Raw genomic sequence first — 14851 nt, forward strand, 5'->3', positions numbered from 1 at the left:
AAATCATGACACATCTAATGCATCATCTTGATGCTTCTTATAAGCATCCCTATCATCTCTAGTGGAAGTAGTGTGGTGCTTCAGGAATGGGCTGCTCTAGGACGTATAATTTTCTTTCTTTCTTGAGAACTATTCTCATGTTTCTATACCAATCTAGGAAATTAGCTCCATTGATCTTGTCCTTATCAAGGGCAGATTATAGAGATAGTGTCTTCTACGTACTAGATGACATGGTGATCTACAACAATAAAATGCAGAAATAGGTATCATATTAAGATCATTTAATTAGGCCTTTGATTAAATGGTTCTCCCACTAAATTCTAAAGCTTGGTAGGAGCAAGTCACTACTAGCTCTAAAGCCAAAAGTAAAGACATTCAAGTGGGACAAGATCCACATTATACCTCATCTTGAGTTAGCTTTAGCTAATCTCCCAAGACTTGTATACATTAGATAGGCAACGTGTACCAATTGGACAAGATCCATATTATACCTTATCTTGAGTTAGCTTTGGCTAATTGCCCAAGACTTAGTACAACTTAGGTAGACAACGTTTACCAATTACATCCTATGTAACTCTTGTCTCTTTAGGTGAACAAGACTATTTGTTCGTTTGCCCATCTTATGAAATCTACATTATAACTCATCTTGAGTTAGCTTTGGCTAATCTCCCAAGACTAGTATAATTTGAATTTCATCATATGGGATATGCCTCTAAGTTCTCAACTTAGTTAAGTCACACCCAAAGTCCAATAGTTGGACATCACAATTGTCCTATCGCACTCTACCAAGATAAAACGAGTCACTTTACTTTGGCAAACCTGACTACAAATGATCGAGGTAGTAGTGAGTACCAAACTTTGGCAGGCATATGAAAAAGGACCTAATTACGATAGATACACATGCATCACATACATTCATGGTATATCATGGCATACATCAACATATATGATAATTTAAATGTGGCATGGTTATGGCCCCATCACTATGATCTTCTCAAGCCAATGAGAAGATAGAAAGGTTAACCTAGGTCCAAGCATCTTCTCCAAGTGCTTACTTGATCGTCGTGTGTTGTCCTTATCCCTTTTTCACCATCGTCCAGCAGACTAATTTCTCTCTAATTTGTACATTACAAAATCTAAAGAAACCTCGAGTTACATTCGAGGGTAGTCTAATTTTACAACAAGAATGAAAAAGAAGAGGCACGACACGCAGGCCGTATTATGAATTACAATATACACACACATCCAATCACATTGGGGTTAAAGGCCATAACCATGCACCATGTCATATAACATTCATAATATTTTATGACATAAAATTTACTATGATTTCAACAACTAATTATGAGCCACAACGCCACGGTGGTCCTACCCGAGACCCTCCTATCCTCAAGACCTTTCTGTTCACAATAGTATTTTGGCTGAGACCAATTTGGCTAAAACCTAGTTTAACCAAAACTTTGTATGGACGAGACCTTTGGATAGCCGAGACATAGTTTGGTCGAAACCTAGTTTGGCCGAAAACTTTGTATGGTCGAGACCTAGTTTGTTCACAACAACTTTGTTTCAGTCCCAACAAAACAAAGGATTCATAATCTTGCTAACCATAGTAAATATCTCATGCAATTTCTATATCACATATAAAATCTAACAACTTAGTATATGCCTTCGCAAGTGGCTCTGATACCACTGTAAGGAACTAGGGTGCTAAACACACGAAAGGGCAGCGAAAAACTTCTAGTTCCTCCAGGAGATCCATACGAAAGGGAAAGAAAATAACTTATACTAAGTTGCATGATAGTGGTTATACCTTTGTTGCATGCCCTTCACAATCCTGACAGCCACTTTTTTCTTTAGATGCATATCTCAGCGTGATCAAGCGCCCGCGCCTCTACGGTATCCACACGAACACATCCTTCATTCGTCACACGAGTGAAGCCTTTGGAGAAGAACCACCTTCATGGTGCTAGCCACTCATGGTGGTTCGGCCAAGAGCAAAAATCACCCAAGGAGGAAGAAGGAGGAAGAAGAGGGAAGATTAAGAGTCACACTTTTCATCTCTTTTTTATCTAATGAAAAATTCATTCCAAAAACCTATTTATATTCATCCCATGAATACCAAGGGTTTTTGTCTCTTTGTATTCCTCTTAATGGGTTGGATTATTATATTGGATTAACCATTAATCTAATAACTCAATAAGTCTAACCCATTGAGTCTAACTCATTAATCCAATGTGTCTAATTCGGATTGGACTCAATCCAATGAGTGGGTTTATTTGAGTCTAACTCAATGAGTAACCCAAAAAGTCTAATCATCTCATAATTAGCTCTTAGGGATAATTACTAATAGTTACCACCCCCTAGGGGCTTCCACCTGTCTAACTGTAGCTAGGACTTTTGCCAAAGTACACTTAGGACTTTCCTGCAATCTCATTCAAACTTGTTAGATCACAAATAACCTTAACTTTGAACCCTTTGTCATTATCAAAACTCAGGTTCGATCGTCGAATGCTTCCCACTCCAATAATCTCCCTTTTTTTTATTATGGCAACAAAATTCAAAGTTAAGTAAATCATAATTTGATAAAAGTATAAGTTAAAAAGATGTAACAGCAATATTTCAAGAAATCAAGTGCATTAAAAATATTTAAATGGAAATGTATCTCCCCCTTAATCACTTGTTCACTTTTTCCTCCCCCTTAATTTCTTAACTCTCACTATTTCCTCCCCCTTTGCCATATATCAAAGACAAAATAGAGAGAAGATTGTAAAATGACTTTGCTTTGAAAAATGACTTACCAAAGATTCAAAATAATTAAAGAATTTTATTAAAATTTAGCCAAGTACTTTAAAAGCTGAGTGAAGTACTTAAAAAATTTTATAGAAAGCTTAATTAAGGTAAAAAATTTTATAAAGGAATACTTATCTTTAAATATTATTTTATTTAGACACTTACTTAAAAGAACTTTGTTTAAACATTAAGCTTTAAAAGTATGAATTTTGTTTCAACACCAAGCTTAAAAGATTGCTTAAACACCAGGCTTAAAAAGATTGTTTAAATAAGCTTAAAAAGATTGTTTAAACATCAAACATAAAAATAATTTTTGTTTCAACACTAAGAAAAAATTTTAGTAAAACACTAAGTGTGAAAACTAATTTTTGTTTCAATACCAAGCTCTATAGATTGCTTTAAAGTAATTTTTGTTTTAACATCAAAAAATATTTTGTTTAAAACTAAGCTTAAAATATTTTCTGAAACTAAGCTTAAAAATAATTTTTGAAACTAAGCTTAAAAATAATTTTTCTTTAAACATTAGGCTTAAAAAACTAAAGGTTTGAGAAGTAAAAAAAACTTAAATTTGGCTTCTTTTACTTCTCTTGATTAATGTCAACCAATTTCCTAAAGTCCAAGCATGAGTAACAAAACATTTACCTTTAAAAAAATGTCTAACCTTTAGTTACTAACTGTTTACCATAAGGTAGTAGTTTTCACTTGGCTAGTTAAATTAAGTAATTGTTCTAATTAGTTTGACTAACTTAATTTGATTAATGCGAATTTGGTATTTATTGCTCAGACTTATGTTGATGTACAGACATAAATATTCTGAAGTCCAGGCATTACCCTATGCATCTCACACCATTCTAAGTATTTTTCATATACAAGCAAGGTAATCCTAGTGTGCTTGTGAGATGCTCTGAATTAAACCTAGGGGTACATGCTTTCTAAGGGGTAGAGACCTAGGCTAAATCTAAATTTTGAAACACTACTAAAATTAGAATTTTGAAAAAAAAATTCCTAGAATTTTAAAGAATTTAATAAAACTTTAAAATAGTAATAGTAAAGAAAAGAATGTCTTAAAATATACTCTATTCTACTAAGTACATCCCTATTTGTCTTCTAAGTGCACTGAACTCAAGTTCAGGTAAGGGTTTTGTGAAGATGTCAGCTAGGTTTGACTTCGACTTAACATAGTTGAGTATAATGTCACCCTTAGATACATGGCCCCTTACAAAGTGATGTTTCACTTCTATGTGTTTAGTCCTTGAGTGGTGAATATGATTCTTGGTTAAGTTAATTGAACTTATGTTATCAATTGAAATTTTTGTATTTTTATATTCTAATTGATAATCTTATAGGGTATGCATCATTCATATAGTTGAGATGCACATTCCCCTAGGGTTATATACTCAGCTTCAGTAGTGGATAAAACAACACAGTGTTGTTTTTTGCTTGACCAACTTACTAGGCACTGACTTAGAAATTAACAGCTACCACTTGTGCTTTTTCTATATAGTTTGCATCCGACATAGTTTGATTCAGAATAACCAATTAGGTCAAAGGTGCAAGTCCTAGGGTACCAAAGTCCTACATTTAGGATTCTCTTAATATATCTAAGTATTCTTTTAACATTTGTTAGGTGTGACTCTTTAGCACAAGATTGGTATCTTACATACATATCTACTGCAAATAAAGTGTCAGGTCGACTTGCAGTTAGGTAGAGTAGACTCCCTATCGTTCTTCGATATTATTTTAAGTCTACTGTTTTTCCTTCTAAGTCAGAGTCAATTTTAACATTAGTTTCCATTGGGGTATTAATATTTTTAGAATTTTTCATGCCAAATTTTCTAATTAATTCCTTAGCATATTTTGTTTGAAACATATAAATTCCTTCTTTGGTTTGTTTAATTTGTAAACCTAAAAAGAAGTTAAGTTTGCTAACTAATCTCATTTCAAATTCACTTTCCATTAATTTGGTAAATTCTTTCAAAAACTTAGTATTAGTTGAGCCAAAAATTATATCATCTACGTAAATTTAGACTATGAAGATATCTTTTTCTAGGGTTTTTACAAATAAAGTTTGATCTATTTGACCTTGTTTAAACCCTTTTGTAACAGCCCACCCTCCTCACTTGTAACGACCCACCTCCTACTAACTAGGCTGCGAGGTCGATCGTTACATCAATCTGTGCTAACTAATCCATGACCATCATTAAATCTAATTGCGGAAGCTGTACTAACTGAAATTTTTGCTAAACTACTAACATTTCTTGGTTCTATACATGCTAAGGGGTGTAAACTAACTATTCATGTCATGTTTTACCTTCCCCATGGTCAAGGAACTGAACTTAAACATTTTCCCGCTGATATCAGACCTCCCAATCGATCCATTGATCGATTGGAATGTCGGATCGATCCAGTGATTGATCCAGCACGCTACTGTGCTCGGGCAATATTCTGGATCGATCGGCTGATCGATCCAGATTGGTCAATCGATCTAGTGATCGATCCCAGAGCCTTTTGTTCGCGACGGAATTGGCTGGATCGATCGGCTGATCAATCCAGACACCTACTGTTCGCGAGACGAGTTGCCCAGTCGATCAATCGATCGATTGGAAACTCTCGAATCGATCGGCTGATCGATTTGAGTTTCTGATTTCGTGCCAATGATCTGATTTCAGCACTGTCTCGTGCCAAATCACACATAATGATTCCAAAAATGACTAAGAACATCCTAACAATAATAACTAACATTCTAACATCATAAATATAGTGTTCTAAGCATAATAGAGTGCATGGTTAACTAATTCATAGCAATTAACATATTAAAGTGCAAAATGCTAAAACATTGAAAAGTTCAAATGTTTAAACCAAGCTTGCTTAAGTTCCTTAAGATCTCTATTCCAAGTTCCTGCCCACACACATCTTCATCGCATTGCCCTCCAGCCTCCGCTAGTCCATCATTCCTTTACCTTTATCTGCAGTATAAGGAAAAAGTATCTGTAAGCTTTCGCTTAGTAAGAAACCATCTACCTCACTAAAACATGCATACGATGCAATTCATGATTTTAAAACATGCTATTTGAAATACAAATTGAATATGCTAAACATGGCATGACATACAACACATAGAAAGCTAACTAATCATGGCAATAAGAGCTAATCATAAACTATCATGTTGTATGAATAGAAACTACACTGTTACAAAAGCTGAACTGAGCTAATTCTAGCTAATGCTAATGCTGTACTGAATTCACCTAACTATCTTGTGAGAGTTTGAAAACTTAATACATATAATAGGTGAAAATACATAATCATGCTGCTGTTTGGCCCCGGCAACTGTACTTGCTATGCGCGCGTCCCTAACTAAACCCGGGTTTGCAAGTCCTGAATTTAGTAGGGTTACTAGGTTATCTGAACCTAGGGACGACTATGGGAGTCCAACCCAATGGATATCTAATCCAGTACAGTGCCACTGAAAAAGTAAAATACTGAACATAGCTAATAAATTCTTGTCTTGCTTTTACTAGGTTGTCTAAACCTAGAACTAGGTTATCTAAACCTAGAGGTGACTGTGGAAGCCCACCCATTGGACATCTAGTTCCATAAAAGCTGTAGCAAGACCATACGAACTGTAAAAATGCTTCTATTGCATTTATCTAAGCTATTAAAATGCCTAGGATGGCATTTAACTAAGCTAAGCATTTAATCAAACGCTTGGTGTGTGCTAATTCACACCCTATTGCTAAAAATCTGCATACGACTAAAACAATACATACAATCATACGAAAGCTACTTATACTGCAGGCGAGGGGTTTCTTACCTCCTTCTCGAAGTTTTCTTACGATTCTAATCGCTAAATTTCCCGGAGAAGACGATCCTTTCGACGATCTTCTCACGTCTATGCGTTCCCCTCACGGAGGGGAGCGTCCTCGTATCCAAGATGTCACTGGAAGGTCCTCCTATGGCCCTAGGGGATGGAACCCTAGCCTTGGCTTGTGGTTGGCGCCGAGAGAAGAAGAGGAAGGGAGAGGGCGGCGTGACTAGGGTGAGGGAGAAAAGTTACGATCAAATAACTCTTCACTATTTGATTTCCCTATTTATATTAAGTGGGTATTTTGACCCAACTTAACTTAAATATAATTGATCCCCTTTCCTTTCAGCACGGCCCTGCTGGGTTCATCCGGTCACTAAGGTCCTCCATGAGTCACAAGACCCATAGGTCTCGGGTTCGATTCCCGCGTAAGCTATTTTCATTTTCTATTTATTTTTGCTACTTCCGCTACTCTAAAAATTCCATAAAAATATTCTAAAATTCCAGAAAAATCATAGAATATTTCTAAAAATAGTTCTGAGAATTTTCGGGCGTTACATCACTACTAGTCCGTGAGGGAGCGGAGCGTTACTGGACTACTAATTTTTCTTAACTAGGGTTGTTCACATGTAAAGATCAATACATAAACTCTCTAATCATGCAATTAACTAGCAGTGGAAGACTAAATGACTTATCTATACATACTACTCAAGTATACGTTCACATCTAAATCTACATATCAATCTAATCATGCTGGAATATATGTATTAATCTAAACATGCATGCATCTATTATACAACTCAGATGATAGGTCTAATGTGCATAACAATGCAAGAATTCTAAGTACATAAAGTCATCTTATGAATTAAAATATCTACATAAATAAACAATCCCAGTAGTCTAAATACAAAGTATCTTAATAAAATCTTAAACTAAATCCCAAGGCTTCTATAGTCCGGGCATCACACATCCATTCGCACCTCCTTGTCGCCTTCCTTTGCTATAGCTTTTTCTTTCCTTTATCTGCAGTAAGAGGAAAATGCAACTATAAGCAAAATTGCTTAGTAAGCGCTATCTAACTCACAAAACTCGAATATGCATGTAACTGGAAGAAATCTAAAACTGAATGCTCAGAAAGAAATACTACTTATACTCATCTAACAGCAAAGGAAACAAAGCATACTGAAATGTTAAACATGTAAAGCAAATCCAAACAAACACGCTAGCATAAATGAAAACTGAACTTGCTGGATTTTAAACTTATGTGAAGCTTATTTCTTTTGTTTAAAAACTTATACTTTAATTCTTCAGAATAATAAGTTTAATTGAACGGATACATAAGATGAGCTAAACTGATGTTAGGCTAATGCTGAATCTGAACTGTATTCACATAACTGATTTGTGAAGTTTTGAAAACTATATTCATAATAGATAAAAATAATAATCATGCTGCTGATGGGCCCGGCAACTGTACTTGCTATGCGTGCATCCCTAACTAGACCCGAGGTAGCTAGTCCCGAATCTAGTAGGGTTTACTAGGTTATCTAAACCTAGGGACGACTATGGGAGCACAACCCAAGGACAACTGAGAGTCCAGCATACTAGTTTATCTAAACCTAGGGACGACTATGGGAGCCCAACCCAAGGACAACTGAGTGTCCAGCACAATGCCACTGATAAAAGTAAAATACTAATTTATAACCTGATTTATCTTATCTTGCTCTTACTAGGTTATCTGAACTTAGAGCTAGGTTATCTAAACCTAGGGGTGACTATAGGAGCCCACCCATTGGACTGTAGTCCCACATAAACTGAAGCAAGACTAAGCATGCTATTTATAAGAATTGTAGAATGAAATGCTAACTAATTGAAATACTGCATACTAAAATTCTGCACTTGTAAGCTTAATAAAATCCTGCACTATAAACTTAATAAAATCTGCACTTGTAAGCTTAATAAGGTCTGCACTTGTAAACGTAATAAAATCTGCATTGGAATGTTAATTAAAAATCTACACTTGTAGCTCTAAAGGGATTGTTCATACTTAGTTATTCAACACAAAACTAAATCCATTTAACCGAAACAAAATCATTATGGGCAACTAGACATCTGGTAAGAGGAATCACAACTAGATCAATTCTATTCAACATTTTCCATGAACAACAGAAGAATGAGGCATCTTTTATCCCAGCTTAAAATCCATCGTTCTGTTCGAACCTTCAAAAACAGGAGGAAGAAGCAAAACTCCGTCAAAACTAGTCGTATCTACTAAGAACTTAGGTCTAAAATCCTGAAGTTCATTAAGCAAAGGAAGAACATTACCATCAAGAAACCCCGTCCAGAAAACTTGCCACCTAAAGCCGAACAGTGCAACAAATCGATCAAACACAAATGCCCAAATCTAAACATGTCTAAATCTGATGTACTTAATCATAAAGGTGAAAGAGTTCAAACTACATGCTCAAGCTTATATAAATCATTCCCTTTCTCCCTTTGAAATACCCGGCAGCAAGCACACTGCTGCCTACCTCATGCTTAACAAACAAACAAACCTTAATTCCCCTCTTTGAGGTGCACGGCAGCCACATCAATTCAACCAGAAATAACTAAACTACATGCTCAAAGTTTATTTAAAACCTCTTCTCATCTCCCTGATGAATTCCACGGCAGAAACAAAAAGGAATTGCTACTGGAAACCCAAAATCTGAATTGTTTCTCATGCTCATTGCCTAGAACAGCAAAATCCGAAGCAAGCAACCACAAGCTAAACAAACAAACAAGCAAACCCTATTTCCTTTCATTGAAGCACACGGAAGAAATCTCAAGACTAAAAAATCTTACAACATACATCGAATTCAAGAGAACAAGATCCGAAACCACTCCTACCGCAGGTGAGAAGCAACTTACCTTGCGTTCTTGGGCTCACTACCGAAGGAGAAAGGAAGCTCTAGGGTTTCGGGTAACTCAAGCTCTCGGTCCCTTCTTATGCTCACGGCCTCTCCTCGACGAGAGGACCACCACCCCGTGAAGAAACCCTCGGAGAACACCCTCGCCGGCCGCCGGAGACATGCTTGCTTGCTGCTGCGGTTTCGCCCGAGAACAGTCGTCACGCGCGAACAAGAGGGAGAAAGGAATTCAGTTTCCGGCAAATCAAGCCCTAAGTTCCCCTTTTATAACTTCAATATTCTGTTAACTACCTTAAATAAATTTGCTACCCTCTTCTAAACAGATCCGGCCGCTTGGATTCTTGGTCAAGCGCGCTTTCACCGGGTTAGAGGTGGCGGGTTCGATTCCTCAGCCGAACCCTTTTTCTCCTATTTAATTCCTATTTACTAACCACTGCTTAAATAAAATTTTCTCCTTCTTTAATCAGCAATGCTCACTGGAACACTTGGTCAGCCGGATTCGTTTAAGAGTTGGCTCGGCCGGAGGTCTCCAGTTCGAATCTCTGCTTGGACATTATTTTTGTCGAAAATTCTTTCATTTAGTAAAAATACCAAACGACCTCCAAAAATTACGTAAAATACTCTAAAAATTTCTAAAAATCTCTAGAATTTTTCTAAAGCATTTCTAAATATTTTTACGTACTATTAGGACTTGTAATGAGGAAATTTGGGTCGTTACACCTTTAGTTTTAGATAAGTTGATAGGCATTCATACCAAGCCCTAGGTGCTTATTTTAGTCCATATAGGGTTTTCTTTAATCTAAAGACATGGTTTGGGTAGTCCAAGTTTTCAAATCCTGGGGGTTGACTTACATACACTTCTTCATTGATGAATCCATTTAAAAATATGGATTTTACATCCATTTGATATAACTTGAATCTTTTATGTGCTGCATAGGCCAACAACATCCTAATGGATTCAAGTCTGGCTACAGGAGCATAGGTTTCATCATAGTCTAACCCTTCTACTTGGCTGAACCGTTTTGCTACCAATATAGCTTTGTTTCTTACTATTTCACCCTTATCGTCCAATTTATTTCTACATACCCATTTAATGTCAACTATGGTTTTATTAATGGGTTTAGATACTAGTTCCTGGACCTGGTTTCTTTCAAACTAGGCTAACTCCTCTTGCATGACTAATATCCACTCTGGGTCTGGTAGGGCTTCTTCTATAGTCTTGGGTTTAATTTTAGAAATAAGGGCTATTTGACTTAGGTTTCTATAAGATGATCTAGTTCAAACTCCTAGAGTTGGGTCACCTAAAATTTAGTCAGATGGGTGATTGGTACTTATTCTAGATGGTCTTATATTAGGGTCAATAATTGGTTCTTGTGATTCACTATGTTTAATTTGAACATCTTCATCATCTTGTATGTTTCTTGAATTAATATTTTCTATATTTTGATTAACATTTTCATTTATTGAGTTATTTTCTTCATCAAAAATTACATTAGTGGGTTCTTCAACTTTTAGGATTTCTTTATTATAGATTCTTTAAGCTCTACTGGTTATGGAATACCCTAAAAAGATTCCAGGGGTTGATTTTGATGTGAATTTTCCTAGGTAGTCCTTAGTGTTTAGAATGTGGACTTTACATCCAAACACCTTTAGATAATTTAGGTTGGGTAATTTATTGTAATAAATTTCATAAGGGGTTTTATTGTGAAATTTGTTAATTAGTATTCTATTTTGAATATAGCATGCAGTATTTATTGCCTCAGCCCAAAATTGATTGTTTAAGTTGTATTCATTTAACATGGTTCTAGTAGCTTCTTGTAGTGTTCTTTTTTCCGTTCTACTAGTCTATTTTGTTGGAGAGTTCTAGGATATGAAAATTCATGTTTATATCCATTAATTTTACAAAATTTAGTAAATTTATGATTTTCAAATTTCCCTCCATAATCACTTCGGATTCTTTTAATTTTAGTATCTTTTTTATTTTCTATTGACTTGTAAAAATTATTAAAGATTTCAAAGGTTTCATCTTTAGTCTTTAAAAATTTTATCCAAGTAAATCTTGAGTAGTCATCAATTATAACTAAGCAATATTGGTCTAAGTGTAGGAGCTCAAGTATTGAGTTGGTTCTATTTAAGTTGGTTAACTTGTGGGTTGATTTGGTTTGTTTACCCTGTTGGCAAGCATTGCAGATTGTATTTGTTGGTGCAACCTTAGGTCAAGGTTGACCTGGTTGACCTGACTCGAGTTGACCTGACTCGAGTTGTGTTTTGATGTTTGACGATGTTTGATGAGAAGAGAGTTGTATTCTTGATGTTTGACAAGAATAGGTGTTTGGGAGATTGTAGGTGCAACCTTAGGTCAAGGTTGACCTGGTTGACATGATTCGGGAAAAGTCCAAGCAGGGAGCTTGGCACGCGAAAAGTCCAAGTATGGAGACTTGGCACTGGAAAAGTCCAAGTACGGAGACTTGGCACGGGGAAAAGACCAAGCAAGTAGCTTGGCACGCGGAAAGTCCAAGTATGGAGACTTGGCACGGGGAAAGTCCAAACAGGGAGTTTGGCACGGGGAAAAGTCCTGGTGAGTGAAGCCAGGCAGTCGGAGAAGTCTTGGTGAGTGAAGCCAGGCAGTCGGAAAATCCTGGTGAGTGAAACCAGGTGAAAATCCTAGTGAGTGAAGCTAGGTGAAAGTGGAAGTCCTGGTGAGTGAAGCCAGGCAGTGGGAAAGTCCTAACTGGGATGTTAGGCAGTGTGGAAAGTCCTGGTGAGTGAAGCCAGGCAGTGGGAAAGTCCTAACTGGGATGTTAGGCAGTTGGAAAGTCCTGGTGAGTGAAGCCAGGCAGTGAGAAAGTCCTAACTGGGATGTTAGGCAGTGTGGAAATCCTGGTGAGTGAAGCCAGGTGAAAGTCCGGGTGAGTGAAGCCAGGCAAGGGAAAATCCAGATGGATCAGGGATGATCGGACATCTGGTGTTGAGGAAAGTCCAAGTAGGTCAAAGGGATTGACCGGACACTTGGCGGGGAATTCTAGCAGATCAAGAGAGTGACCAGATGCTAGGAATGAAGTACCAACAGGTCGAGGTTGACCGAATGTTGGTTTGGAAGGCTTGGGACTTAGTTTGGGCAAAACCAAGTCACTAGTTATCGATCGGTCGGTGACCGATCAAGAATCGATGTGCTCGATCGGTATCGATCGATCGCACCAATCGGAAGGTGATCGAGTCGCGAAAGACGCTGATCGGCGTGGACCGATCAGAGCTTCGATCGGTCGTGGCGACCGATCGAGACGATGTCGCGGAAGGAAGAGCTTCAAAGCCAAGAGTTGGGATCGGTGCGTGGACCGATCCAACAGGTTCGATCGGTCCACGATCGAGTACGCATGAATGTTTACGTACCGATCGATGCGGGGACCGATCAGCGAAGGGCCTGATCGGTCCACAGACCGATCAAGATTCTAGCCGTATTTTGCAACGGCTAGTTTCTTCGCTGTTTCTTCTTCGCAGGTATAAAGGAGACGAGGGCATCTTCTGTGCTAGAGCTTCTTCCCTTCTTTTCTGCTACAGAGCTGCTGTTCTGGTGCTTGAGCTTTGTTGAGCTCTTCTTCGCAAGCTTTGCGTGAGCTTCTTCTTTCGGCTGGGACTCCGACTGAGTTGCTGCTGTGGTTGGCGTCTGAGAAGCTGTTGCTTCTTCAATAGTCGACAAGAAGGCAAGGGTTGTTTACATTTGCTGTGTATTTACTTCTTGCTTCTCTTGTATTTGTACTCCTTATCTTGCTGTTGCAAGAAGTAGTTGTGGCGAGGTTTCTCCACCCATAAGGAGCTCATATTTAGCCGGTTCTCCGGGGACTCATCCACCGACGGATTGGTAGGCTTCGTCCACCTTACGGACACGCCGAGGAGTAGGAGTTCATCTCCGAACCTCGTTACATCGGTTTGTTTTTTCTTCTCCTTAGTTTCTTCCTTGTATTTCCGCTGCGACTAACCCTAACTGTAGGAAGAACGTGAGAATTTGGGGCGGCTATTCACACCCCCCTCTCTAGCCGAGTACGAACGATCCCAACAGTATTTTCTATAAATTTTAATTTGGGTAAACCTCTAACTAAGCCATTTTGACTCATTTTTTAAATGAGTCTGGTATGAGTGTGACCCAATCTTCTGTTCCACAACATAGTTTCCTCTTATTGTGTCAATAGACACTTTAGTGAGGAGGTTGGTAGGTCAATTGTATAGATGTTCTTTTTCCTAATTCCCTTAAGTGCAATTTTAGGATTCTTAACACTTTTAATTAAGCAATCAGAGTGAGTTTGAAAATATGACTAAGTACCCTGAGTCACATAATTGACTAATGCTAAGTAAGTTAAAATTCAATTGATCAACCAATAAAACTTTTCGAATATAGAAATCGTAACTCAGTTGGATATTACCTGTTCCAATTACCTTAAGTGTTCCATCGTTGCCGAATGCAACTAACCCTATGTTCTTGAATTTCAGCTTAGTAAATTTCAATCTATCTCTAGTCATATGCCTGGAGCATCCACTATCTAACATCCATTGATCCAAATCTTTATGTTTCTACATATAAAGTATTTGATTTGGTTCAATTTGACGGATCAAAAGATAGTTTGATTGAAAGTAACTCCTTAATATTCCATCTTACCCAGTCTAAATGGTCAAATATGTTATTCCTATGGGTGGTTGTGAGATGATTTTGTGTTTAATTGAATTTATTCAGTCAATTAAGTTAAGTTAGATTAAGAATTGGTTAGATTGATTAGTTTTAGTTTATGTTAGTTTAATTAAGTTAAGTTAATTTGGAATTAAATTAGTTAAATTAATTAAGAAATTAAATTGAATAAATTTAAATAAGTTAAATTTAGTTAAGTTTAATTAAGTTTAAGTCTAATTAGAAGTTAGACTAATAAAATTTATTAGTTGATTGGGTTAATTAATTGATTAGGTTAATTAGTTGATTAGGTTAATTAGTTGATTAGTTGATTAGTTAATTAGTTAATTTGGTTAATTAATTAATTAGGTTATAAATTAATTGCTTAGGTTAATTGGCTCTAAATTTTACCTAAGTCCATCTCACCCTTTTCTAAATTAGCAATCAGGGAACCTTATGGGTTGTTGTGAGATAGTTAGTTTTATCTTCAATTTATATTACAATCTAAGGATTGATTTACATTTGAGTTAGACTCAGGTTTTAAAATAAGTTAATTAAATATTTATTTCGATGATCGGCTTCCAGGCTGTGGCGAGGCACTAAGCCTTCTTAGGTATGAGATCATCCACCACTTCAAGACAAAGCCTTTCAAAGGAATTGAATATTTAATTTCCTTACAGTAACTCCTAGGTCTAA

The sequence above is a fragment of the Zingiber officinale genome, chromosome 6A (assembly GCF_018446385.1).
Source record: "Zingiber officinale cultivar Zhangliang chromosome 6A, Zo_v1.1, whole genome shotgun sequence".
Taxonomy (NCBI): domain Eukaryota; kingdom Viridiplantae; phylum Streptophyta; class Magnoliopsida; order Zingiberales; family Zingiberaceae; genus Zingiber; species Zingiber officinale.